This window comes from Hordeum vulgare, chromosome 3H (genome assembly GCF_904849725.1).
Source record: "Hordeum vulgare subsp. vulgare chromosome 3H, MorexV3_pseudomolecules_assembly, whole genome shotgun sequence".
Classification (NCBI taxonomy): Eukaryota; Viridiplantae; Streptophyta; class Magnoliopsida; order Poales; family Poaceae; genus Hordeum; species Hordeum vulgare.
In genome coordinates, this window is record NC_058520.1 from 191,886,392 (window position 1) to 191,894,011 (window position 7,620).

Sequence of the window (7,620 nt, forward strand, 5' to 3'; positions counted from 1 at the left end):
TCCTGATTCTAAGCCAGTTGCTGATCATCAACGGAGATTAAATCCGAGGATGAAAGAGGTCGTAAGAAAAGAAATATTAAAGCCTCTGGAAGCATGAATCATCTATCCTGTTCCTCATAGTGATTGGGTAAGTCCAGTACATTGCGTACCTAAGAAGGGAGGTATCACCGTCGTTCCTAATGATAAGAATGAACTAATCCCACAGAGGATTATTACTGGCTATAGGATGGTGATAGACTTCCGGAAACTGAACAAGGCAACTAGGAAAGACCATTATCCTTTGCCGTTTATCGACCAGATGCTAGAAAGGCTATCTAAACACACACACTTCTGCTTTCTAGACGGTTATTCAGGTTTCTCGCAAATACCTGTTGCACAATCTGATCAAGAGAAAACCACCTTCACATGCCCCTTCGGTACCTTTGCTTATAGACGTATGCCTTTTGGCTTGTGCAATGCACCTGCCACCTTTCAAAAATGTACGATGGCTATATTCTCCGACTTTTGTGAGAAGATTGTTGAGGTTTTCATGGATGATTTCTCCATCTACGGTTCTTCCTTTGACGATTGCCTCAGCTACCTTGATCGAGTCTTATAGAGATGCAAAGATACCAACCTCGTCTTGAACTGGGAAAAGTGCCACTTCATGGTTAATGAAGGCATCATCTTAGGACACAAAATCTCTGAGAAAGGAATTGAAGTTGATAAGGCTAAGGTAGATGCAATTGAGAAAATGCCTTGCCCCACAGATATCAGAGGTATACGAAGTTTCCTAGGTCATGCTGGTTTCTATAGAAGGTTCATTAAATACTTCTCTAAGATTTCTAGGCCTCTTACCAACCTCTTGCAGAAGGATGTTCCTTTTGTTTTTGATGAGGATTGTGAGGAAGCTTTTGAAATACTTAAGAAGGCCTTAATAACCGCACCTATTGTTCAACCATCTGATTGGAACTTGCCCTTTGAAATCATGTGTGATGCTAGTGATTATGCAGTTGGTGCTCTTCTAGGACAAAGAGTTGACAAGAAGTTGAATGTCATTCACTACGCTAGTAAAACTCTAGACAATGCCCAAAGAAATTATGCCACTACGGAGAAGGAGTTTTTAGCAGTCGGGTTTGCATGTGAAAAGTTCAGATCTTATATAGTTGACTCCAAAGTCACTATTCACTCTGATCATGCTGCTATTAAGTACCTTATGGAGAAGAAGGACGCTAAGCCTAGGCTAATCAGATGGGTTCTCCTGCTACAGGAATTTGATTTGCACGTTGTTGACCGAAAGGGTGCTGATAACCCTGTAGCAGATAACTTGTCTAGGCTAGTGAATGTCCTTGATGACCCACGACCTATTGATGACAGCTTTCCTGATGAGAAATTGAATGTCATCCGCACTTCACATAGTGCACCGTGGTATGCTGATTACGCAAACTATATCGTAGCCAAATACATACCACCCAGTTTCACCTACCAGCAAAAGAAGAAATTCTTCTTTGATTTGAGACACTACTTTTGGTATGATCCTCACCTTTATAAGGAAGGAGTAGATGGTGTTATTAGACGTTGTGTGCCTGAACATGAACAGGGACAGATCCTGCAGAAGTGTCATTCCGAGGCCTACGGAGGACACCATGGTGGAGACAGAACTGCTCATATGGTATTGCAATCAGGTTTCTATTGGCCCACTCTCTTCAAGGATGCCCGAAAGTTTGTCTTGTCTTGTGAAGAATGCCAAAGAATAGGGAGTATCAGTAAGCGTCAGGAAATGCCTATGAACTATTCACTTGTCATTGAACCGTTTGATGTGTGGGGCTTTGATTATATGGGACCTTTCCCGAGTTCCAATGGGTATACTCACATCTTAGTTGCTGTGGATTATGTCACTAAGTGGGTAGAGGCTATCGCCACTAAAAATGCTGATCACCACACCTCTATTAAGATGCTTAAAGAAGTCATTTCCCCAAGATTTGGAGTCCCTAGATATCTGATGACTGATGGCGGTTCACACTTCATTCATGGTGTTTTCCGCAAGATGCTCGCTAAGTATGATGTCAACCATAGAGTTGCATCTCCTTATCATCCTTAGTCTAGTGGACAAGTGGAGTTGAGTAATAGGGATATCAAATTGATCTTACAAAAGACCGTCAATAGATCTCGAAAGAATTGGTCTATCAAACTTCACGATGCACTATGGGCTTATAGGACTGCTTATAAGAATCCCATTGGCATGTCGTCGTATAAAATGGTTTACGGTAAGGCCTGTCATTTACCTCTTGAGCTGGAACACAAAGCTTATTGGGCAATCAAAGAGCTCAACTTCGATTTCAAACTTGCCGATGAGAAGCGGTTGTTTGATATCAGCTCATTAGATGAATGGAGGGCCCAGGCATATGAGAATGCCAAGTTGTTCAAGGAAAAGGTTAAGAGATGGCACGATAAAAGAATACAAAAATGAGAGTTCAATGTAGGTGATTATGTCCTGCTATACAATTCTTGTTTAAGATTCTTCGCAGGCAAGCTTCTCTCTAAATGGGAAGGTCCCTACGTTGTCGAGGAAGTATATCGTTCCGGTGCCATCAAAATCAATAACACGGAAGGTAATTTTCCTAGAGTGGTAAATGGGCAAAGAATCAAGCATTACATCTCTGGTACTCCCATAAATGTTGAGACCAATATCATCAATATCATAACTCCACGGGAGTACATAAGGGATGTTTATCAGCCTGTTTAAGACCCTGAAAACGAAGAGGTGTCTGTTTTGGTAAGTAATTGGACTCCGAAACATTTTCCAATAGGAATTTTTCTCTGTTTTGGAATTTTTGGAAAATTAGAAAAATAAAAAGCAGTCCGAGGAGCGCACGAGGCGATCACAAGCTTGGTTGTCGTGGCCTCCCCCTGGCCGCGGCAACAGGGCTTGTGGGCACCTCGTGTGCCTCCCGGACTCCGTTTTCTTGCGGAGCACTCCTTCTGGTCCAGAAAAAAATCATTATATATACGTCCGAGGGTTTTGATCTCCGTATCACGCAGTTTTCCTCTTATTTCGTTTCGAGTCTGTTGTCTGCCGCAGATTTAGGTCAAGATGTCTTCTCAAGATTCAGAAGAAGAGATCTATGCGGCCGATGATCGCGCTAACTCCAGGATTAATGGGGACTTGGAACCATATGGCTGGACCACTGACGAGGAAGAGGACTACGAGCCAAAGGGGAAGGAACAAACGAGTTCCGATGAAGAGGAGGCTCCTCTACCTCAACCTGGACGCACTCATGTGGAGTTCAAGAAGTCAAGCCTCCCTGACCAAAGGAAGAAGCCTAAAACCTTGTTTTTCCCTTCTCGTTTCTTGCAGGAGAGTAAGCAGGAACTTTGCCATAGAGTGTTGAAGCTTGAGGAGGAAAATGACGATCTGAGGGAGCAAAACTTTTTGCTCAAGTGGAAATTAGACAAGCTCAAGACTACTTCAACAACTCCACCACCATCACCGCCAAAGGAAGACAACTAAGCATTGGTATGGGCAACTCCCTTGACTTATGCCAAGCTTGGGGGAGTTGCCCTGGTATCGTATCACCTTTATATCTTTTGCTTTTACCTTTGTTTTAGTTCTTTCCTTTTCAGTTTTATTTCTTCTCTTAGTGGAATAAGTCTTTAGTGTTTAGTTTGAGTCTTTTGCTTTGTGTCTCCCTCGATGTATTCGAGCTTGCGAGCTACATAATAAAGAGTATCTTAGTCAAGGGCTTTGTTTTGTGCCGTGATCAAAAGTATGAAAATAACGATAGCATGAAAGATCATGAGATGATCCTATGGAAAGTGATAGCTTCACATATAACAAGTATGATGATTGAAACTTGTTGAGAATAGACCAACATAGACCCCAGTCATTGTTGCAATTAATAAGAAGTAATAAGGAAAGAGAGGTTCACATATAAATATATCATCTTAGACCCTTTCTATAATTGTGAGCCCTCACCAAACTATTACATGCTTAGAAGTAGATGTTGGACAAGGAAGACAACATAATGAATTGTGTTTGCTTGGTTCCAAACAATGTTATATGATTAGAGATCCTTTAGCATGTAACGATTGCTTCCACCTCATATTAGCCAAAACTCCCGCACCAAGTAGAGATACTACTTGTGCATCCATAAACCTTCAACCCAGTTTTGCCATGAGTGTCCACCATACCTACCTATGGATTGAATAAGATCCCTCAAGTAAGTTGTCATCGGTGCAAGCAATAAAAATTGCTCTCTAATATGTATGATCTATTAGTGTGTGGAAATTAAGCTTTGTACGAACCTATGATGAGGAAGACATAAAAGCGACAGACTGCATAATAAAGTTCTTTATCACAGGAGGCAATATAAAGTGACGTTCCTCCGCACTAAGAGGACACACATCCAAACCTCCAAAGCGCATGACAACCTCTGTTTCCCTCTGTGAAGGGCCTATCTTGTACCTTTACTTTTTGCCCTCATAAGAGTCATGGTGATCTTCACCAATTCCTTATTTAGCCTTTTTCTTGGTGAACGTCATATGCTTGGGAAAGATCTATATTCATATATCTACTTGGAAGTGAGTACTTATGCTTTATTATTGTTGACTTTACCCTTGAGGTAAATGGTTGGGAGGCAAAATTATAAGCCCCTATCTTTATCTATGTCCAACAGAAACTTTGATATCATGAGTACCACGTGAGTTCTAACAATTGTGGAAAACAAAAGAGATGATTGAGTATGAGGATTTGCCTTACAAGCTCTTATTTGACTCTTTCTGATGTTATGATAAATTGCAATTGCTTCAATGACTATGGACTGTTGTTGGCTACTTCTCGGTAAGGTTTTTGTTTCATACTTTGCTTTGTGAAGGAATTGTTACTTTCCCATAAGAATCTTTATGATGTATTGTTGTTCTATGTGTGATCATGATGCCCTCATGTCCGTATTATGTTTTATCGACACCTTCATCCCTAAACATGTGGACATGTTTTGGGTCTTGGTTTTCGCTTGAGGACAAGCAAGGTCTAAGCTTGGGGGAGTTGATACGTCCATTTAGCGTCATGCTTTCATGTTGATATTTATCACTTTATGGACTGTTGTGATACTTTGTGGAACCTGACTTATGCCTTTTCTCTCTTCTTTTGCAAGGTTTATTTGAAGAGGGAGAATACCGGCAGCTGGAATTCTAGACTAGAAAAGGAGCAAGTCTGAGTCCTTTATTCTGCGCAACTCCAAATGCCCTGAAAATCAACATGGATTTTTTTGGGAATATATAAAAAATACCGGGCGAAAGAAGCATCAGAGGGGAGCAGCCAGGGGCCCACAAGCCTGGTTGCCGCGGCCTACCCCCTGGCCGCGGCAACAGGGCTTGTGGGCACCCCGGTGTCCCACTGGCCCCCCTCTTTTGCTATATGAAGGGTTTCGTCCAAAAAAAATCAGGGTGGAGCTTTTTCGTGGATTCTCCGCCGCCACGAGGCGGAACTTGAGCAGATCCAATCTAGAGCTCCGGCAGGACGATCCTGCCGGGGAAACTTCCCTCCCAGAGGGGGAAATCGTCGCCTTCGTCATCACCAACACTCCTCTCGACGGAGGGGAGGCATCTCCATCAACATCTTCATCAGCACCATCTCCTCTCCAAAGCCTAGTTCATCTCTTGTAACCAATCTCCGTCTCGCGACTCCGATTGGTACTTGTAAGGTTGCTAGTAGTGTTGATTACTCTTTGTAGTTGATGCTAGTTGGATTACTTGGTGGAAGAGTTTATGTTCAGATACTTGATGCTATTCCTTACACCTCTGATCATGATTATTATTATGCTTTGTGAGTAGTTACTTTTGTTCCCGAGGACATGGGATAAGTCATGCTAATAATAGTCATGTGAATTTGGTATTCGTTCGGTATTTTGATATGTTGTATGTTGTTTTTCCTCTAGTGGTGTTATGTGAACATCGACTACATAACACTTGACCATATTTGGGCCTAGAGGAAGGCATTGGGGAGTAGTAAGTAGATGATGGGTTGCTAGAGTGACAGAAGCTTAAACCCCAGTCTATGCATTGCTTCGTAAGGGGCTGATTTGGATCCACTAGTTTAATGCTATGGTTAGACGTTGTCTTAATTCTTCTTTCGAAGTTGCGGATGCTTGCGAGAGGGGTTAATCATAAGTGGGATGCTTGTCCAAGTAAGGGCAGTACCCAAGCGCCAGTCCACCCACATATCAAACTATAAAAGTAACGAACGCGAATCATATGAACATGATGAAACTAGCATGACAGAAATTCCCGTGTGTCCTGAGGAGCGTTTTTCCTCTTATAAGACTTTGTTCAGGCTTGTCCCTTGCTACAAAAGGGATTGGGCCACTTGCTGCACCGTTGCTACTACTTGTTACTTGTTACTTTTCGCTTGCTACGTTTCACCTCACTACAACATCACTTGTTACCGCTACTTTCAGTGCTTGCAGTTATTACCTTGCTGAAAACCGTTTATCAGAGCCTTCTCCTCCTCGTTGGGTTCGACACTCTTACTTGTCGAAAGGACTACGATTGATCCCCTATACTTGTGGGTCATCAGGCGGCCATTCCTTTGTGGCTTCTCCAATTGTCCTTGGCAGGTCTGATATTGATCTGATCCTTGGGATGGATTGGCTGGCTATGAACAAGGCATTTCTTGATTGTCAAGCTAAAGAAGTCAAGCTAACTCATCCTTCAGAGGACGTGATTATCTTTGCGGCGCGTGATGACACGATCCGTCTGTTTTCCTTGAATGAGAAGGGTGAGATCTCTCCAATTTCTCAAGTCCGAGTGGTCTGTGAGTATGAAGATGTCTTTCCGGAAGAGCTACGAGGAATGCCTTCGCACCAGGCAGTTGAGTTCGTAATTGAGCTTGAACCAGGGACTGAACCAGTATGCAAGCGGCCGTATAAACTGGGTCCAGAAGAGCTGAAAGAGCTGAAGAAGCAGCTTGATGAGTGCTACTGCAACAAAAGACCTTCCAACGGCGCCAGAAATAGGCACGTGAACGGGAGAATACTTGGCTTGATCTTTCTGCTGCAGCTACGCCTTAAGGGACTTCCTAGGCAAGTACGCAAAGGATTTCCCCCGTGGCCTTGGAGCCTTGCGTTGGTGTTCCCTCGAAGCGGAAAGGGTGATGTAGCGTAGCGGTGGTAAGTATTTCCCTCAGTTTGAGAACCATGGTATCAATCCAGTGGATGAGTATCTCAAGATCCTGCACAAACACAAAAACTTGCTCCCAACGCTATGAAGGGGTTGTCAATCCCTTATAGATTGTTTGCCAAGTGAGAACTGAAAGCAACAAAGTAACAAAGCAAAGTAAAAGCGGAGGTGTAAACGATGGATGTGAATAGATCTGGGGGCCGTAGTGTTTACTAGTGGCTTCTCTCATGAAAGCAAGTAGACGGTGGGTGAACAAATTACTCTCGAGCAATTGACAGAAGCGCGCAAAGTCGTGACGATATCTACGCAATGATTATTTCTATAGGCATCACGTCCAAAACAAGTAGACCGATACTGTCTGCATCTACTACTATTACTCCACACGTCGACCGCTATCCAACATGCATCTAGTGTTTTAAGTCCATAAGAACAGAGTAACGCCTTAAGCAAGATGACATGATGTAG